Here is a 19,112-nt window from a genome sequence, read left to right on the forward strand (position 1 = left end):
AGAGTGTGGATGGGTTAAACCTACCATTACTGCCTGGGGGTTAAATTAAATGTGCTTTTGTTTTCTTTCTGTTCCCTAAATTTTTCTCATCAGGAGACATTGTCCCCCTCTCCCAGTCACAGAACTCTGCAAAGTCAAAAGAAATGGCAGCAATCGGAGGAGTTAGTGAGACCATATATTTCTTGAAGCATTTAAGAACAGTTCATTTTGCTCTTTCTGAGCCAGAATATATAACTCCTATATAGAAATTACTTCAAAAAAGAAATTCTGTACTTTAAAATGCTGGGGTACATTTTGGAAATTTCATTTGTTTTTAGCAAGTAAGCACTTTCTGCCGTCTGCCTGTCTTATTGGACTCAAGGACTTTATTTTTGGTGAAGCTAGCAGTATTTTGTCCAATTTCTCCAACTCTTGTTTTTTCTGATACACCAGCATTCGGGGTAGTGGTGACACTGCATCTCCATAAAGTCTCTGCCATCAGCTCTCCTCTGCAGGAGTTCTGCTGGCAAGCAACTTGTTTGGGGAAGAAATCTGTAATAATGTAGCCATACATATCAAAATTTAAAAAGGCTAACTTAAGGAAATATTTAGTTTTTTCCAAGATGTAGCTTCCTTCATAGGTTTCAGAATTTCTTAACATATTCTACTTCTGAGAGTGGCGGTGACTAATTTGGCACATCAAATATCATAAAGGGGCAGGTTGAATTGGAGGCTGTGGGACTCCAGGCCTGGGAGAGGCTGATCAAAGGGAATTCTTTCACCCTCAGTGGTATTTCAAGACTCCCCTTATTGCTATGGCATTTGCATATGCGAAGGGAGCTGGGAAGGCAGAGGAGACGGAAAGAAATAAAAAGATGGTGTATTCGCCGCTCGGCACATCAGAATGATTTCCTGTAACCCTGATCAGCTAAAGCTTGTATCACACAGGAGATTAGACCCACAGCTTTTGTTCCCAATAAGAAAGGAAACTTCATGTCTAATTCCCTACATGCCACATCTATCCGTTAATGCCTTTGAATTTCGGGCTACAGCATTTCTTGAAAACTGGGGGATTTTGTAAGCGAAACAAGGAGGGGGCTGTTTGGCATGCAGTCTGTTCAAATCTATTTGGTGTGAAGTTAAATATGCATGTTGCTTTAGCTGTTCCTGTTTCAAGTAGTTTCCTTCTCCTGGATGCCTTGGTGGTGCTGGAGCAGACGGGGGAGGGTTAGAGGGAGGAAGGTTTTGAGGATGGGTTTTCTGATGATCTATGATCCTCCCAACTTTCTCTTTGCCTTCTCGACATGATAGAAGTTCCTGCTCTCAGGAAGAAACCCATGTTCCTTTCCTAGGTTGGAGCTGATGTTTCTCACCTAGGGGAGGCTCTAGTCCCTGAGATAATTAGTACAGTGTTGTAAGGAACTCATGTTAATTTGTCTTTGGATATGGTATTTCCATATCTAGAACTGCAGTTGGAAGAGAAAAAAATTATTAATTTGCTGCTCCAAACCAGTGTGCAGATATCCGATAATTTTTTGAAAAATTAAAAAGGAAGAAATGGAAAATCTCCTCACTGGGGATATTTAGAGCTGTTGCCCAGTCTCTGTGCCTAATAGATTCCCATGCTTTCCTTGTGATCATAGCTTCTCTAGCACAGAGAATCAACTCCCAGGGCCAACAAGTCACTTCTCCTAGAACATAGATGGAGTTCTGGGAGGTTGCTTGGTTACCAGGAAAGCAGATGATCTGACATCTACATTGGGCTACGTGCCTGGTCCTTGTGTCCTCTTCACCAGTCACATGTGTGGTACCTCGTGGGGGGTCAGGAAACTGCTCCAGCCCCTCATGGGATTTGATGGGGAGCAATGATTTTGCAGTTGGAATTTGCTCAGACCTAACGCTGTACCTGGACTGATGTTGTGGCTAAAAATCTTCCCTTGCTCTGAGACAGGGTTTGATGTCTCTGTTGGCTTCAGAAAAATCAATGTCCATTTCCTGCTTTGAAAGTTTAGCTATCGTGTGTTGTTTATTTTTTTTTCCAGAATGTTCCATCTGTACTGGGGCCCCTTGGACACAGATTGGCCAATGTACATGATGCAGAGAGTTAGCTCCCGTGACCCTACGTCCATGTAGGCTTCTAGCTCCCCACATCCCTTTATGACCTGTGTCTAGAAGGAAAGCTGCAGGAGGCTGGTGGTAGCAGGGTCATTTGTTGAACTTCAGCCTCAGAGTAATTTCCTACAAACTTCGTTTGTTTTTGTTTGTTTGTTTTATTCGGCTGCGTTGGATCTTAGTTGCGGCATGCGGGATTTTCATTGAGGCACGTGGGCTTCTCGCTGGTTGTGGTGGGCAGGCTCTAGAGCACACAGGCTCAGTAGTTGCGGCGTGCAGATTTAGTTGCCCTGTGGTATGTGGGATCTTAGTTCCCTGACCAGGGATCGAACCCACGTCCCCTGCATTGGAAGGTGGATTCTTAACCACTGGATCTCCAGGGAAGTCCCAAACAACTTTTAAATTTAACTTGCAGTGGAAGCCTTCCTTTGACCTCTGTCTCATGTCAGATTACACTTTCATGGCATGCTGTATCAAAATTATAATTAATTCCTTAACTGAGCAAAAATTAATCTAATGTTTGTCTTTTTCTTTAATCCAGTGCCATCCAATAGAAGTTTCTGTGATGTTAAGAATATTCTTTATCTGTGCTGTGCAGTACGTTTACCACTAGCCAGATATGGCCATCAAGCACTTTAACATGTGGCTACTGCAACTGAGGAACTAAGTTTGTGATTTTACTTATTTTTAATTAATTTAAGTGTAAACAGCATCATGTGGTAGTAACAGCCTACCATGTTGGATGGAGCATCCCTAGATCATAGGTCCTCTGAATAAAGGGGCCTGGTCTAAATTGTCCATTCTTGCACTCAGGCTGATAATAATCAGCTGTTATAGCTCAGTGTGGACATGGGCTGGTAAACTCCTTCTGTCCCAGATCCGTAAGCATCTTTCACACCCTGCAATTCCATATGCCTTATCCCCCCACATGGACCCTTGATCCAGAACTAAAGGGTTAATGACCCTCCTGCACCATCCTCCAGCATGCATCCATTCTAACTGGTTGGTGCCTGACTTATGCTGGTTGTTAAATAATATATAAGCTCTGATTATGTCCACAATGTCTACTGTAGTAGCGGCCATAACAGACAATCAGTACTTGTTGGATATAGTGATGGGTGAGCACATGGAGAGGTGGGGGGATGAACAGATAAATGAATGCATCTCACCTTCTGATGGAGCGTTATGTAAGTGGGAGAAACAGAACTGACATTAGAACTGGGTCACCCTAATGGCTATTTTTTGTTCTCTACTTACCACTCAATGTTCTTCTTCAAAGCTTCTACCTCTGCTTTGTCAACTGCTAGACCTAGAGCAAGTGGCTCCAGATCTATCACTGAATTCCAGTGCCATGTGCAGCACAGATTGCTGTATCTCTCCACTTACTTCCGGCTGTCATTTCTGACTCCAAATGTCCAACCCTACAATCAGACCAAACCCCACTCACTCACCCAAGGACACCATTCTCTCCCCAGGTACCCCAGTCCCAGGCTTCAGTCACCACTGACTTTGTCTTCTTCATCCACCAGCAAGAGAGGGATGAGTCTTTGATCTGGGCCTCCTAAAAGCCTCACTTCCACCCCCTCTGTTGGCTTACCACTCCACAAACTTCTTCTTTACATGGGTGTAAACTCTTCCTAAGCGGTCCTCATGCTACCTTCCCTTGGATTCCATCCTATATGTTGAAGGACTAACATTCCTGAAGCATGAATATCATCTAGTTACTTTTTCAGTAAGCTAGTTCCTACCTAACACTTTAGGGATCTCTCCAAGGATCCCCAAAGACCTTCTGTTCCAATTGGGCAAGTTGATCTCTGGACTTCTAAACGTGTTTATTTCCCAACTCCAAGCATTTGCTATCCTTGGTCTCTCACCTGTGCTCTTAGTATAGAGACGTCTATACTTCTGGATACATTTCTGTTAAGACCCTCCTGGTGAAGGAAATTTTCCCTGTGTGCTTGAGTTCCTTGATTCCCCTTTGTAGGTAAAGAAAATGCTAAGTCTCTTTTCTGTGTAAAAGGATGACCCCCATGATAATATTTTTAGAATCTGGAGCTCAGTGGAGCAGACAAGAGTAGAACAATGCAAGGGTGAATAGGAAGAGAAAGAGCAATGATCGTCACCCAGGGAGGTCGAATTCTCTCCAGTTAAAGAAGTCAGCAGCTTGGCTGGAAATGGGAGAGGTCATGCATCCTTTGGAATTCAAGAGGGAGGGGAAGCAAGAGCAGGAACAGCATAAGAGCATTAATTTAATTGATGGCCAGGCCTAGGGTGGGTTTCATGCCAGTTGATTTGGAGTCCCATGGTCTAGAGGGCACAGAAAAGGATGCTCACTGACCTTCTCATTTGCTTTGTCGTTTGACCAGCCACCAGCTACCACCAGACACCCTTTTTCACACATTCCGTATGTGTCTCTCTTGTTTCTCTTAAGCTGCTGCAAAGCAGAGCTCTGATAAATTCTTCCTTCTCTCCCTATCTCCCCTCTGCCAGATTGGGTGTAGGAACTCAGCGAATAGTTTGGATTTAATGAGTATGTGCAAATGGGAGGCAATAGAGGAGAGTATAGGCAGAGAAACAGAAGAAAAACATCTCCTGCTCCCTCATTGTTGGAACAGGGGAAGGTAAGAGAGAATGAAAGCTATAAGGAAGATTTGTGTGATAGGATTTCAGGACCATGGATAGAGAAGAGAGAAGGCTGAAGTGGCGCCCGCAGGCTGCCTTGTGATTCTCCGTCACTTCACCTAGTTTAAATCGGCCATGGCACTCATCATGACTCCAATTATCCGATTTATTACTTGCGTATTATCTTGTCTCCTCCATTGGGCTGGAAGATCTAGAAGGCATGGTGTGTGTCTGTCTCACTTACTGCTCTATCTCGAACACCTCCCAAATAAGAAGCACATATCTATTTTGAATGAATTTTTGAGTTGCATGGATTAATGCTGTGAAAGATGATCACCCTATTTGTACTTTTAACCATTCTGTCATCCATAATCCCCCACAGTCCACCTCCACCCCGTGTCCCAATCTAGACCAATCTTTGAAAAATCAAGAGAGCCAGGCTCATGTCCTGGCATTATTAATTGACTGTGTGATTTTTTTTTTTTTTTTTGATGTGGACCATTTTTAAAGTCTTTATTGAATTCGTTACAATTCTTGCTTCTGCTTTATGTTTTGGTTTTTGGGTTTGGGGCTGTGAGGTAAGTGGGATCTTAGCTCCCTGACCAGGGGTTGAACCCGCACCACCTGCATTGGAAGGCGAAGTCTTAACCACTGGACCACCAGGGAAGTCCCTGACCCTGTGATTCTTAACAACGCATTTGACCAGATTTAAATTTCCTCATTAAAATAATACTAATACTACTAATAATGAATTGAACTCAAATAGTCTGTAACTAAGGCCCCTTCTAACTTGGAACTTAGTGAAGAAACAAGAAAGATAAAACTAGGTCACAGAAGAGAAGGCTGAAGGGGAGTGTCGTTATCTCAGCAAGGCAGAGATTGATGAGTTATGACCAGCAGTGGTTCTTCCCTGCCCCCACCTGTGGGCAGAAATGAGCCCCTTGTCTCCTGGACAAGAAAATGCACCAGGTAGGTTTGAGACTAATGCAGTACTGATATTCTGCTTTCTCTTTACTGCCTTAATAGGTTGATATAGTTTGGTCCACACTCACAGGTTGCATTAGAGAATTAGAGGAAATAAAAGCGGGTTTTGCCTGCAACCTCTTATACTGGCTTGAACACCTAAGAGGCAGAATCTTTGTATTCATCTTGATTATTCATCAGTTCCCAGCTGACTGACCCAAGGAAACCGGTGACTTGGGATTTCTGCTAAATCCCTTCACTTAAGCTGAAGATTAGATCTACTTGCTGTTTCTATTCAACATGGTAATGTGAGGTTTTTTTATGTAAGACATTGGTGAACCTGTAGTGATGGTTGGAAATTGCAAAGGACAAACAAAAAGTTTGGTAAAATGGCTTGTTAATAAATTATGGAAACAAGGAATTTGGTGTCTCCAAATGGAGGAGGCTACCGATTTCTTCAACTTTGGAGAAGCTCCAAAATAGAAAGATAAACTTTCTCCAAGGGCTGATAACCAGAATATTTTTTTAAACATGTGGCTGGTTTCTTTTGAATTCAGGTAATTATTCCCACAAATGAGGATTCTTGCCTCAGAAAGTACCAATCCCAACTCTGGCGTGGCATACAGTCAGCACTAAATAAATGGTAACAGTGATTATCATTACTGTTATTCAGAACAATTACATATCTGAGAAGTTATCTCTTCTCCCATTGACTGACGTGTGTGCATGCGTGTATGTGTACATTGGCAGGTTCTTTAATTCATTGGACCTCAGTCCCCATATTTAAGGATATATCATCTTGAAAAACTGTATCGTGGTACATTGCAGCTCAGGGTGCTAAGACAGTGACATATAAGTGAACATTCTTACCCTGCTAATGTCATTATGCACTCATTCATTGACAAATAACTGAAAAAATTGGATTCTTGCCGGGTGCTAGGGATATTACAGTGAACAGACAGACACAGGGCCCTGAATTCATGATAAAATTTTAAGATAAAATTTAAGTAACTAAAACAATCCAAGTTATATTAACTATCCTGGAGCAGCCAATCACAGAGAAGAATAGATGTTGGACTCAGAATGCAAGGGAATGATTAGATCCATCTCAGATGTGGGAGAGGCCAAGAGTTAGCCCTGTTAGAGGTAAATTCTTCTCTTCCATCTTCCCTGGCCAGGTTTGTTCGTTGTTGTTGTTGCTTGTTTTCTCCTTTTGGAGCTGGCTGGCCTTCCTCCTGGGCCTTCCTTACCCTTCCCCAAAGTATCAATATGATGCCCTTGCAGGGTGCTTGCTCCCCCAGAAGTGACCATTGACACTGCACAGGGCTGGGCTCTCCCGACCAATAAACCATAAACCTCCGTCTGCAGAATCAATGCCCATTTACAGCTGCTAAAGCATTAATAACAGAAACGTCCCTGGCCATGACCTACCTGAGTCATTACACACTAATCATCGGAGGCAATTTCAAGCAGATTGACTAGTGATCGGTGTCCTCCCCAGTGTCCAGGCAGGAGGACACATGGCTGCCTTCACAGCGCCTGAGCAGATGGCTGGGAGCGTTGATCGCTCACCACAGCCGGTGCGGGTCTGGCTCCAGGAAGGGGAATCTCCACGTCTTGCATGCAAAGCTGGGCTCTCTCACCCAGAGGCTCTGTTCCAAGTGCCTGCCTTCTGTTTCAGAACAGAATCCAAGCTATCCCTGACCTTCTTTGTGCCTATTTGAAACTTACCACCCAAATAACTCTCTAAAGATGGCGAGGAAACAAGGTTTACCTGCCCCTCAATCTTTCTTATATGCACCACTGCCATGAGCTGTAGCAGTGAATTCCTTACCCACTTTTCTGTGTCATGCGTGTCCAGATACGTGGTCCAGTGCCATGGCCATCATGGGCTTGTGAATTGGTGTTGTGATTTCTTCATTTACGTTTTAGCTTGAGCATTTGTTTCCATGTTGCTCTATCACTCCCTACAATCGTAATTTTGAGGGTTACACGATATATCAGCAGGATGATGCTTTACTTTTTATTATGGAATATCTGGAGGCTTCCGTTCTTTTCCCTAACGCCATTACTGCCAGAGTTAATTACTTAGGATCTATAGAGTTTTCCTCCTTGAGATAACTTCCTGGGGATATACGCCTGAGGGGAATTGCGCAGTCAAAGGATAAGAACATCTTTATGACTTTGGATGCATATGGCTAAGTCTTTTTTTTTTTTTTTTTCTTCGTAAATGGATGGTGTTAATTTACAACCAGCTCATTGTATTTTGGGCTTTCTTAGCTGCCTCTGTTTTATTAGCCCATAAAGAGGATTCTGATTATATTTAAGAGGAGCTAGACAATGGAGTTGGAAATGTGAGTTAGATCAAATCTTTACCTTCAAGGAGCTCACAGAGTAGAGGGAGAAGCCAGATTAGGAAATAACCCACTGCTCTCTCCCAAGGAAAATGGAGCTTAGGAATCCATGGATTCTGGCACAGGACATTATTTCTGAGACTAGCGTAATTCAAGAACTTCTCCCTTTGAGTAATCTGAGATGAATGCCATGTTATTTCTTGACACATGGCTTGACACAGGGTTTAGAGATTCTGGAAATCGGGAGTCTGATGGTTCTCCAGTCCCATGTATCCTTGTTATATCCGTAAATTCATTCATGAGAACTCTGTTACATGCACTGTGTTCTCAGTCTAATTTTATGGGCCATCCACTCCAGTACACGCTGAAAATTCTGTGGGTAGCAGTTCATAAAAGTTGTGCTGCATTGCTAGGCCAAATTGTGAGCCTTTTGGCTGTGGGTACTCAGGAGACCCAGTGGGTTACATCCAGTAATCTAAGTTCATTTCGATTCAAGTAAGGGAAGCAGCAAGTCATGGTGGAAAAAGCACAGATTTTAAGACAAATAAATGGGGATTCAAATCTTGGCTCTCTAATGATCAGTTCTGCAAATTTGGGGAAAGTTACCTAATCTTTGTCAGCCCCAGTGTCCTCTTCGATAATGAGGACAACAGTAGTAACCCATAGGTTTCTTGAGAAGGTTAAATAAAAATTCCTCTTGCCGGGGAGAGGGTGTCTGCTTGGGGAAAGCCTTTGGGCTGGGGAGCGGGATGCTGAGAGCAGAATCCTGGCAGCCATCAGTTCAGCAAAAGATAGTAGCAAAAACACTGCTCTGTTTTAGTTGGGGGAGACCTGGTTGTGGTCTCATGGGCAAGAAGCTGGGAGGAGAACTGAGGCACAGGATCCAACCAGAAAGTGTGCGGGGAAGGCCCCCAGGGAAATCAGTGGCTCGTACAAAAGTTCAATTTGAAGTCGTTTGCTTTGTCATAATCCAGTCGTCCACTCTGTCTGCCCCGTCCCCCTGACTCCAAAGAGTAAATAAAGCTAACCTCTCCCTTCATACACTTACGTTTAAAATGTTTTTGAGAGCGAGATTTTTATGGACGTTTCATGAAGTGCTGAGCTCCTGCCTGGGTCCTTGCTGAGGAAAACAGGTGTTGTCCTCAATCATTTTGAAGGTCACAGCTAAGGTGTGGGACATTTGCTTACATGCCAGGCCTTGGGCTAAGTGCTGTGTGTGCATCGCCTCGTTTCATCCTCGTGAGGACCTGTGAGATGGGTTCTGCTAACTTCTGCGGTTTTGCAGATGAGGAAACCAACCCTTGAAGAGGTTGCATGGGTTGCTGGTACTCAGATGACCTGCAAGTGGTGGGGTTGGGTTGGGTTGGACTCCAGCCACTTGATTCTGGAGTCCACACTCTTTTTTTTTTTTTTTTTTTAGGGCTTTATTGAATTTGTTACAGTATTGCTTTTTTTTAATGATTTTTTATTTTTTTGGCCGTGAGGCGTGTGGGATCTTAGGTCCCCGACCAGGGATCAAACCCACACACCCTGCATTGGAAGGTGAAGTCCTAACCACTGGACCACCAGGGAAGTCCCTGGAGCCCACACTCTTGGCCACTGCACTAAGTTCTTTCGATGTGCAGGACCCTGGGTCAAAATTGCCAACGGGGCTGTGCATTTCATCCAAGAAATAGTGACAAGGACTTTTGGCTTCAACAGGGATTGGAGGCTTGTGGTGCCTGAAGATCTCAGCTAATGTTTAGGTTGTTTTTATAATTCTATAAAGAAGGTGACATTGATGACCGGTATGATTAAAGATAAACTTCTGTGGAGCTTTCCTTCCTCTTCCTCTTTCTCTCCATGCAGGGAAAGAATGAGAAACATCAAGTATACTACACTGTGAAAATAGAAAGTGAAGCCTTCTCTGTGGTTACCAGGGACTCTGCTATCAAAGGGGCATTTGGTGGTGTTGAAAGAGTGGACAGGGAGAGAGATCCATCAAAGTACAGATTTCTTGTTAGTCAAGGAAAGTAGAGCCACCAAGAGCCACAAGCCTACGTCCTTCTGATGCTCAACGTGCTTGTAGACTCAAAGTGGTTCGACTCTCCCATCAAAGTTTTCACTGGGTTGCAACTGAAGTTCTATTCTGAGAAAAAAACAGAAAACAAAGGTGGAGGACTAACAAGCAAGGAACTGAATTGTGCCTTTGAGATTTTATATGTAGTGCATATATAAAATATACATATAGATTGTTTAATACCATGAATATTCATGTGTGTTCACAAATATTTTAAAACAGAATTATGGGGATAGGGAAGCAAAGAAGGATTATATCTATTTCAGTCTAAAGTAAAAAAGACCTTGTTATTCAGAGCACGTGGTCCTACCTCCGCATGGTGGTGGCTGACACAGGTTACAAGCTCCTTTCTTAAGGCTGACTCTGCAAATGTGATTTTGAAGAGCCAGGAGGTGCCACATCTGCACAGAGCTCCTGAGAAGGCTTGTGCATCCTAGCATCCTCCTCAGCAGCCCTCACAGTGCTGAGCTCAGAGCTGCTGACGGTACGTGTCAAGCCCTCTATTCCCCCTGTGAGAGCTTTGATCGGGGATGTGGTCAAAGGAGAGGCATCAGAACTGGTGTCCCACTGTCTCTGTGATCCTTGTCCTCATCTCTTCCCTACAGGAATTGCCGTCTCACTGTATTAAGCAGGTGGCTGGAGCCGTGCTTTCATGCACTTCGACAGATACACATTGAATCCTCTTCTATGCCAGGCATGGTGCTAGCTGCCAGGGACGTAGTGCTAAACAAGACAAGCACGTTTCCCAGACCCATGGGGCTTATAGTCTCCAGAGGAAACAAATATAGACAAACAGCCATACAAATAAATGTATAAGTATAAATTGTAGTATCTATTGTGAGATAAACACACAGCATGTTTTAAGAGTCCGTACAGAGTATGGTAACTTAATTTGAGTGATCAAGGAATTGATATTTAAGTTGAAACATTCTAGGGAAAAGTCTCTGGGGGTCGGGCAAGACATTTGGGGCTTTTGAAGAATTAAAAGAAGGTGTGTTTGGAATGAAGTGCTATCAAAGGGGCATTTGGTGGTGTTGAAAGAGTGGACAGGGAGAGAGATCCATCAGAGTACAGATTGCAGATTTTATTCTAAATGCTGGGGGCAGTCATTAAAGGATCTGGAAAAGTAAAGAACATGATTATACTTGTGTTTTTAACAATATTGCTCTGGCTACTGTATTGAAGATGGCTTGGACGGAGGCAAAGTGGAAGCAAGGACAACAGTTAAGAGGTGTGTTGAAATAGTCTAGGGGAGAGGAATGACCTTGGCTTGTCATGGGGTTGTAACTACGGGGATGGAAAAAAGTTCAAGGATCCTATCTACCTGTCTGTCTATCTGTTTGCCCATCTGTCTGTGTAGTTCTGGATCCATCCATCCATCCGTCCACCACCATCATCATCTATTGCATGTTGCATAAAATGCATTTGCTCAGTCCTTTCATGCATCAGTGAGCAGCACCACTATATTCTAAGTCCTGCAGAAATCACAAAGCTGTTTTTGTTTTGTTTGGGTTTTGTTTTTTGATTTTCTGTTTTGCCCCAGGAATGGGTAAATCGTTTCTTCTCCCCCTGTTAAAGTCCGCTTGGAGGCAATCCTGCTGGCTCCTCCATTTCCCTTTGCCGCTGTCACAGGTTTTACCTCAGATGACACCATTTGCTTTACATAAGTTCCTCATGCATTGAAGGCTGACATTCTTAATCGTTCTGTCACCTGTGTTACAACAGGCTGCTGAAAAGATACAAGCGATGCCTGCAGGAGATAGGGCTGTCACAGCAGTTTGTGTAACACCAATGGAATGTGAGGTAGCAGGGAAATAATTAGTTTAGTTAGATGTAAACGGAAGAATAATGAAGACACTACTAACATGTGGATTCCTGGGAGGAGGGGTGGCCAGCTTCATTTCAGATTTGCGGAAGAATAATTGAATCAATAGCTATGAAAATGAAAGCAGTATTAAGAGACTTTTATGGCAACGTATAAGGCAGGAAGAGCTAAATTCAATCAACCTGCATTTACTGAGTGCTTATTATGTACCTGTCACTGTGTGAGACGTTTTAGCCAAACAAAGGGGAAAATAATTGCAGGACATAAATAAGTCTTTACACTCCGTGGGGAGTCAAGATTTCCGAACATGTGGATGCTCAAGCATGTGTTAGAAAGGTCGAGTAGCAATTATAAGCTACGTTAATAGGCAGCATTGTCAGAGATAGCTTTGACTATAAGACTCTGTGACTATGACTAATTTACTTAACCTCTCTGAACATCAAGTCTCTCCTTTATAAAATGTTCATATGACAACATCGAGTACCATAACATACATACATACACACACAGACACAGACACACACACACACACACACACACACACACACAGAGAGACAGATGCTGGTTAGGGCTTCTCAGGGCTGCACTCAGGTACTGGACCAGGAAGGTGGGTGAAGAAGATGCCCTTCGCCAGCCATTTGGTTTTTCAGGGTCTACTATTTTAGCGAATTATTTAAAATATTCCACCTTTTTAGAGAAGAGTAAGTCAGCGTAAACCTTGACATGGACTAGAAAAGTTAGATAGGTGTTGAAAAACATAAAAATAAGGTTTTTCTGAGGATGCCCATTTCTTTCTATAGAAGTTATGGAGTGTATACAAGTCAGTATATTAGCTGGACTTTTCCAAAGCCTGGGCCATTCTAGTAGATCTTAGTAGTTATGTGAAAACATGCTAAAGTATTCATTGTATTCCATCACAGACTCCATTGTCACACACTGAGGTTCTCAAGGTCCTAAGACGTGTGTTCTTGCATGTTGTTTAAAGCTGTTTTTTCTGTATCTGATACTTCTCTTTTTTTTTTTTTTTTTTTTTTTTTTTTTTTTTTTGCGGTACGCGGGCCTCTCACCGCTGTGGCCTCTCCCGTTGCGGAGCACAGGCTCCGGACGCGCAGGCTCAGCGGCCATGGCTCACGGGCCCAGCCGCTCCGCGGCACGTGGGATCCTCCCGGACCGGGGCACGAACCCGTATCCCCTGCATCGGCAGGCGGACTCTCAACCACTGCGCCACCAGGGAAGCCCTGATACTTCTCTTTTTTAGTCCTAAGACTTCTCCATTTCTAGTCTGCTTTTTAATTCAGTTCCTCTTAAAAAAATCTCTATCATCCTAACTTCTCTTTTGTCTCAGTCATTTGTCTAATTTTTCATTAGCTTTTTATTCTTGATGTTTTTCATAATTCTCTCTGTAGAATGGGTCCAGTCATTTCTACACACCTGAAAACTCTTAAAATTTTAATTTAAAAATACAGATATTTTCTTGCATGTCTTAAAAATAAGACCACAGACCCTAAATGGAGTCACTTAGCTAAGCTTCGGCTCTCTTGGAAATGGAACCTTAAACAAGTCAGTCAGAAATTGCCTGATCAACACTAGTTAAGTCATCTGACTGATAGAACCTCATCCCCTAAAGGAAGGTAACTTTGTAATAAACAGTCCCCTTTTTTGCCTAGTATAGCTGCCTTGTTCCTGCTCCCTTCTGCCTATAAAGTCTTTCATTTTGTACAGCTCCTCTGAGCTCCTTTCTGTCTGCTACATTGGATACTGCCCAATTCATGAAATATTGGATAAAGCCAATAAGCTCTTTAACGTTTATTCCATTGAATTTTTTAAATAGTTTCATTAAGTGTAAAATAGGTGATACATATTTAAACGTATAATCTCATAGGCATTATAACTTGGTTTCTAAAATATATTTTATAAATGAATGCTTAGAAACTTGGAGTGTTTTCTTAAAAAAAAAAAAAAACCTACATATAACCTGTCAGTTTCATTATTTATCAATTAATAGAAAAGGGATTTTTTTCACGTCACTAGATGATTTTCTACTTCCTCATTTGTTGGAGAAATAAAAGAACACCACCTTATGCTAATCCTCAGAAAGGCATAACTACTTAATACCCTGAAGGCTAAAGAACAATTTAAGTGAATTAAAATTACCTTATTTTTAGAATGGTGGAGTAGGAAATGGAATGGTTGGACTCAGAAGGGTTTTTCTAGAGGTAGATTTTAACAGTTGAATAGATTTGCCTTGATTAAAGAAGGAAATAAGAACTTGGAGAGGAAATGCAAGTATTACTTTAGGGTTATTGAGAAATACTGGCTAAGGGTGCCGAGGAAGATAAGAACAATTTGTCAGCCACTTGAGAGAAGTAGTTTTATTAAAAGTCAACCGAATGTTTCAGAGTGGTCATTATACAGTTAGAAAAGGTTCAAGATCCCATGGATTTAGGTACTTTCAAATCTGAGTATCTGGATTGAGTCATAGGGAGTTTTGTGTCTAGGCTTAGTGAAATCAAACTTTAGACAGAGGGCAGGCAAATAGATTTCTTCTTGCTTGCCAGTTCTGATTAGGAAAGGCACCCTGTAGTTTTGTTGAGAAGAATGCATCTGAGCTCAGCAGGAAAGTGCTGTGATTGATTAGCAATGTCTTCCAGGGGTACAGGAAGGGGGAGTGATAGAATGTGTGCCAAGTGTTACCATTCTACCCTAGACAGGAGAACATTTTCCCTTGTGGTCAGAGAGGGGAGCTGTTTGCTTCTGAAGACTGTATCTACTTGACTTGGTGAGTAAATATTAAGGTGATTTCATTTCATATTACTGTCAAGCAAAAGGGAACTATGTCATCCTAGAGCCTCATGAGGAATGTTACAGTTCCGCTGGGGATACCTATTAGGATTTCTAACCAAATTCCTTTTCAACACAATGGTTTAATTGCAAGAAAAGTTGTTTAGGGAATACCATTTGATGGGGTTTAATCAATTTATGCTATTGGATTCTGCTGCAGATTATACTGTTCAACACACAGGGTGGACTGGGAGACTTGGTTCCATTAATTTCAGGGAAAGGCGATTTAGAATGGAAAATGATGGCTTTGAAGCTGATGTTCTCATTTTTGAATTTGTATGGGTCCCAGGTGGAAGGCCTTGGCACTGTGTGCTTCTGTATCCTTCCTGAATCTCTCTAAGCAGATGCTTTATCAGAGAACAGAGCCAGCAAAGGAAGTTGTAGAGATGTGCTGTTGGTAAATGCATCTAGGGAGACATTTTCTTAACCACCCCTATTAATTATAATAAAAATGGAGTGAGTTTGAAAATTTAAAAATAAACAAAAGTGGAAAATACGTCATAAAAACATGTAAACTGCCTTGTGATATTTTACATCTCTATCATTACTCTATGCGCATCACCTTGTTTTCCAGGTGCATAATAAGCATCAGTGGTGGGTGAGGAAAGCAGGGAGCCAGGGAAGGAGAGCTGATGGATGGTAGAATCAAGCTGCCATCTTTGAAACCAGCCTCCGATGGTTGGCAGCTTCTCGTCCTCTCTGAGCTTTGCTTTTCTCATTTGGAAGATGGATCAACAAATCAGAAGACTCAGTGACTGTTATCGATTCTTAGTCCCGTTTGTCGATGAGGACACTGGCTCAGAGAAGTCAAGACCCACAGGTAGAAAGTGCCAGAGCTGGCTTTGTCCTTGGGAGCTCCTGAAGAGACAGTACGTCATGAAGTGCTGTAGAGAGGACTGGATTTATAACCCACAGATGGGCAGGATTTTGAGTCTAAAACTGTTGCTCTGGCTCCAGCCTCAGCACACAATACCTGTGAGATCTTTGCCAATTCCACACTTCCCTCGGCCTCAGTCTCCTCATCTATGAAAGCCATAAGGTTCTCGAAAGAGCTGGTGTGAGAATCAGATGATACAGTAGATGTGACAACAGTTTTCATAGCAGAACACACCATGCAAAGGGAAGGTAGCAATATATAAGCAAGACCAGATCCGTAGCTGCAGCGGAAGGTCAAAGAGGACGTAGAAGATCCTTTAGCCCATTAGTGCAAGTGATCTAGAACAAACATTTCAAGGCTGCTTGGTGCCCAGCCAGTGTTATATCATATCTGATAAATATCAGATTCAATAAATATCATTTATTGAAAGTCGACTACATGCAAATCACTGTTCCCATTTTCTTTTGTGATTAAGGGCAGCTTCTAACATAATCCCTATCTTAAAGGAACTTAAAATTGCATTGAGAAAAGCATTTTTCAGTCTGACCCATTTTTTGAAACTTAAAAGCTTAGAGCACTTCTTATTACTTTATATTGCTTTATATTTATCTGTATAACGAACTTGCACGTTTTTCAAGAAATGTACACTCGGCCACATTGGCCCCCCTACCCTCACTCCCAAAATTACCAAAAAAGGATGTCCCTGTGACGTCTAATGGTCTTCTCAGTGATTACAGTCAGAGATGGTGATGCCAAGTCTTGTCTGTATCCTGCTTTCCTGACAGGGATAGTTTCTGAGAAGGGAATCTGGGGTGAGAGAGATGAATCACTGCCATTTTTGTGAAAAGCCAAGGTTGTACCAGGGCGACCCAACCTGAAGCAAACCTAAAATATAAGCAAATGATAGAATGAGGATACAAATCTATGCTGTGGGCTGAGAGAGTCAAGATCATAGAGAAGTTGAAGTGTATGGATGGATGAAAACAAGTGATTCAGAAGTAAGTCTCTGAGCAGAGTGTATAGCGGATACCACTCTACTCCATGCAGCCCAGCAGAGGCAGGCATGCAGGCTAAAAGGACACATGCTGTAAGGCAGCCAGTACCACTTATTTTTTCCATTTTCTCTCTAATTAATAAATGTCTTAGAAAGGACCAAATAAATATTTGGCATCATGCATCTTTACAAGACCATCTCTGTGAAAGATGTTTTAAAGTAGCACTAGCAGAGACCATCATAGGAAAAGGGTCCTGCATTAAGAGGACACCTTCTCCTTTTGAATATCCCTACAAAGACACCTTTATATCTTCCCGGTGGGCCAACACCCTTTGGGTATGAGCTAGCGCTTATAAGGAAGGCAGAATGCTCTTATCTCAATCCCAACTCATGCCAACTCACTAAGTGGGTCAGAAAACAAGATTTTTATTCTCACATTTTGTTTTTATTCTATATGAGGGATAGGCAACACTAGACATTTTTATTCAGGAGGTCTCTATTCCACATATCAGATACCTTTAGGTAATAATATCTAGCAGTGACAATAGCAAGATTTTTTCTTTTGCCATTAAATATAATATTTTATGAACACTGTATTCTCTCCACCCCCTTCCTTGAATGCCTTCCCACTCCAATCCATAAACATATACATGCATCTTTGCCCCATAATTATAAGCTTTTAAAGGGATTTTATCAAGATTACCTATCATTTATACCGTATTGCTCCTTTGACAGCTTTCCATGCTTTAAAGTTTATTAAGGTGCTGTCCATGGCAATCCCTGAAGCTACTTACAAGAAAACCAGTTTACAGATTCTAAAACAAAAACTCCAGGGGTGTGGCTGAGCAGGAATCTGAATTTTGAATAGGCACATAACATGATTTTTATTTACATTAACATTTGAAAACCACAGCCTTATACAGATAAAGCCAAGACTAGTTCTCATACAACTTGGACATTGGAACCAAAAAAAAAAAAAAAGTGTAAAACTTGGTCGCTGGGTGAAACTTAAGTTCTTGCTTTTTTAAAAAAAGGAGTACTTCAAAGGTTAGAAATCCCCAGTAGAGAATACCTGGCCACATCATTTTGAATTTATTTGTCTTTTAAGATACAAAATAGCACCCAAGAGACCTGAAAAAAATTCATTCTTCTCCAAAAACCCAACTTTTCAAAGATGGTACCATTATCATAATTTATGTTCATTTTTGAGAGCACAGAATATTTCAGACGTTATAGAAATTTAATCAAAGGCATTTAACATTTGCTTCTGAGGTAGGTACACAATAAAGATTTGTTTCATTGAATGATTGAGTCAAGAACCCATTCTCATCACACAGGAGAAGGAAGCAAGATTAGCTGGGGAGGATGGTATGTGGGGACATAGCCCTTGAGGGACTGACATAATCACAGAATTGGGTAACACTCAGGATGTAGTCACTGGGGACAAACTTAGATGATCAGATAGAAGTATAAGAGTGGAAGGGAATAGACTAGAAACGTGTGTGCCTGCAGTAAAAAGTGATGAAAAGTGAAATCCATTTATTCATTAATATTTTATCAAGTATCTACTATATGCCATGCCCTGTGCTGCTGAGGAAGGCCGAGTTGATAAGGCAATCAGATGTCCCAGATTTCCCAGAATTGAGGGATTTCCTGAGAGGTGGGACTTTTACACTAAAACCAGGGAAGTGTCATGCAAAGCAGGATGAGTCCAGCACTCTGGACTTGAAGAAGTGCTAACAAGTATGATGGATGTTATGGGTGCTAAGGGATCATGAAACAGGGGTATCTGAATCCTCAGTGAGGAGTCAGGAAGGAGAGGGGTTGTGGGAAAGTCAGGCCTCACTCACCCATAACTAAATTATGAGCAGAAACAGGCTGGAAAAGATGGGGAGGGGAGGCCAAGGGGGGGAGGTCACAACATCTTTGGGGGACATGTGACAGCACGAGCATGAGAAAACCAAGAAGAAAAGAGACAAGGGGTGAACAGAAAGGGGTACAAAATGAAGGTGCAGAGCTGGGCAATGTCCAGCCTCTGTAGGGCCTTAGACGGCAGGTATTAACTTCCTACTGCTGATGTAACAAATTATCCAAACCTAGTGGCTTAAAACAACACAAACTTATTAGCTTCCAGTTCTGGAGGTCAGAAGTCTGGGCTAAAATCAAGGTGTCAGTAGGGCTGTGTTCCTTTGGGGGGCTGCAGGGGAGAATCTGTGGTTTTGTCTTTTCCAAGCTGCTGGAGGTAGAGGCTGCCTGCATTCCTTGGTTCCTGGCCCTCTTCCGTTTTCAAAGCCAGCAATGGAGGGCTGAGTCTTTCTCACATCAAATCACTCTTGACACTGACTCCTCCTCTCTCTTCTACTTTTAAGGTTTCTTGTGATTACACTAAACCCACCTAGATAACCCAGAATAAGCTTTTCGTCTTAAAGTCAGCTGATTAGCAACCTTAATTCCGTCTGCAACCTTGATCCCCTTTGCCATGAGAA

General features: G+C 42.2%; 1 protein-coding gene across 19 annotated transcripts in view; it reads left to right on the forward strand.

Moving 5' to 3' along the window:
- Nucleotides 1-19,112, forward strand: part of RBFOX1 (RNA binding fox-1 homolog 1) — a 2,224,270-nt gene that overhangs the window by 968,944 nt on the left and 1,236,214 nt on the right. The gene's annotated exons all lie outside the window — the stretch shown is intronic.

The sequence above is a fragment of the Kogia breviceps genome, chromosome 14 (genome assembly GCF_026419965.1).
Source record: "Kogia breviceps isolate mKogBre1 chromosome 14, mKogBre1 haplotype 1, whole genome shotgun sequence".
In the NCBI taxonomy this organism is placed as follows: domain Eukaryota; kingdom Metazoa; phylum Chordata; class Mammalia; order Artiodactyla; family Physeteridae; genus Kogia; species Kogia breviceps.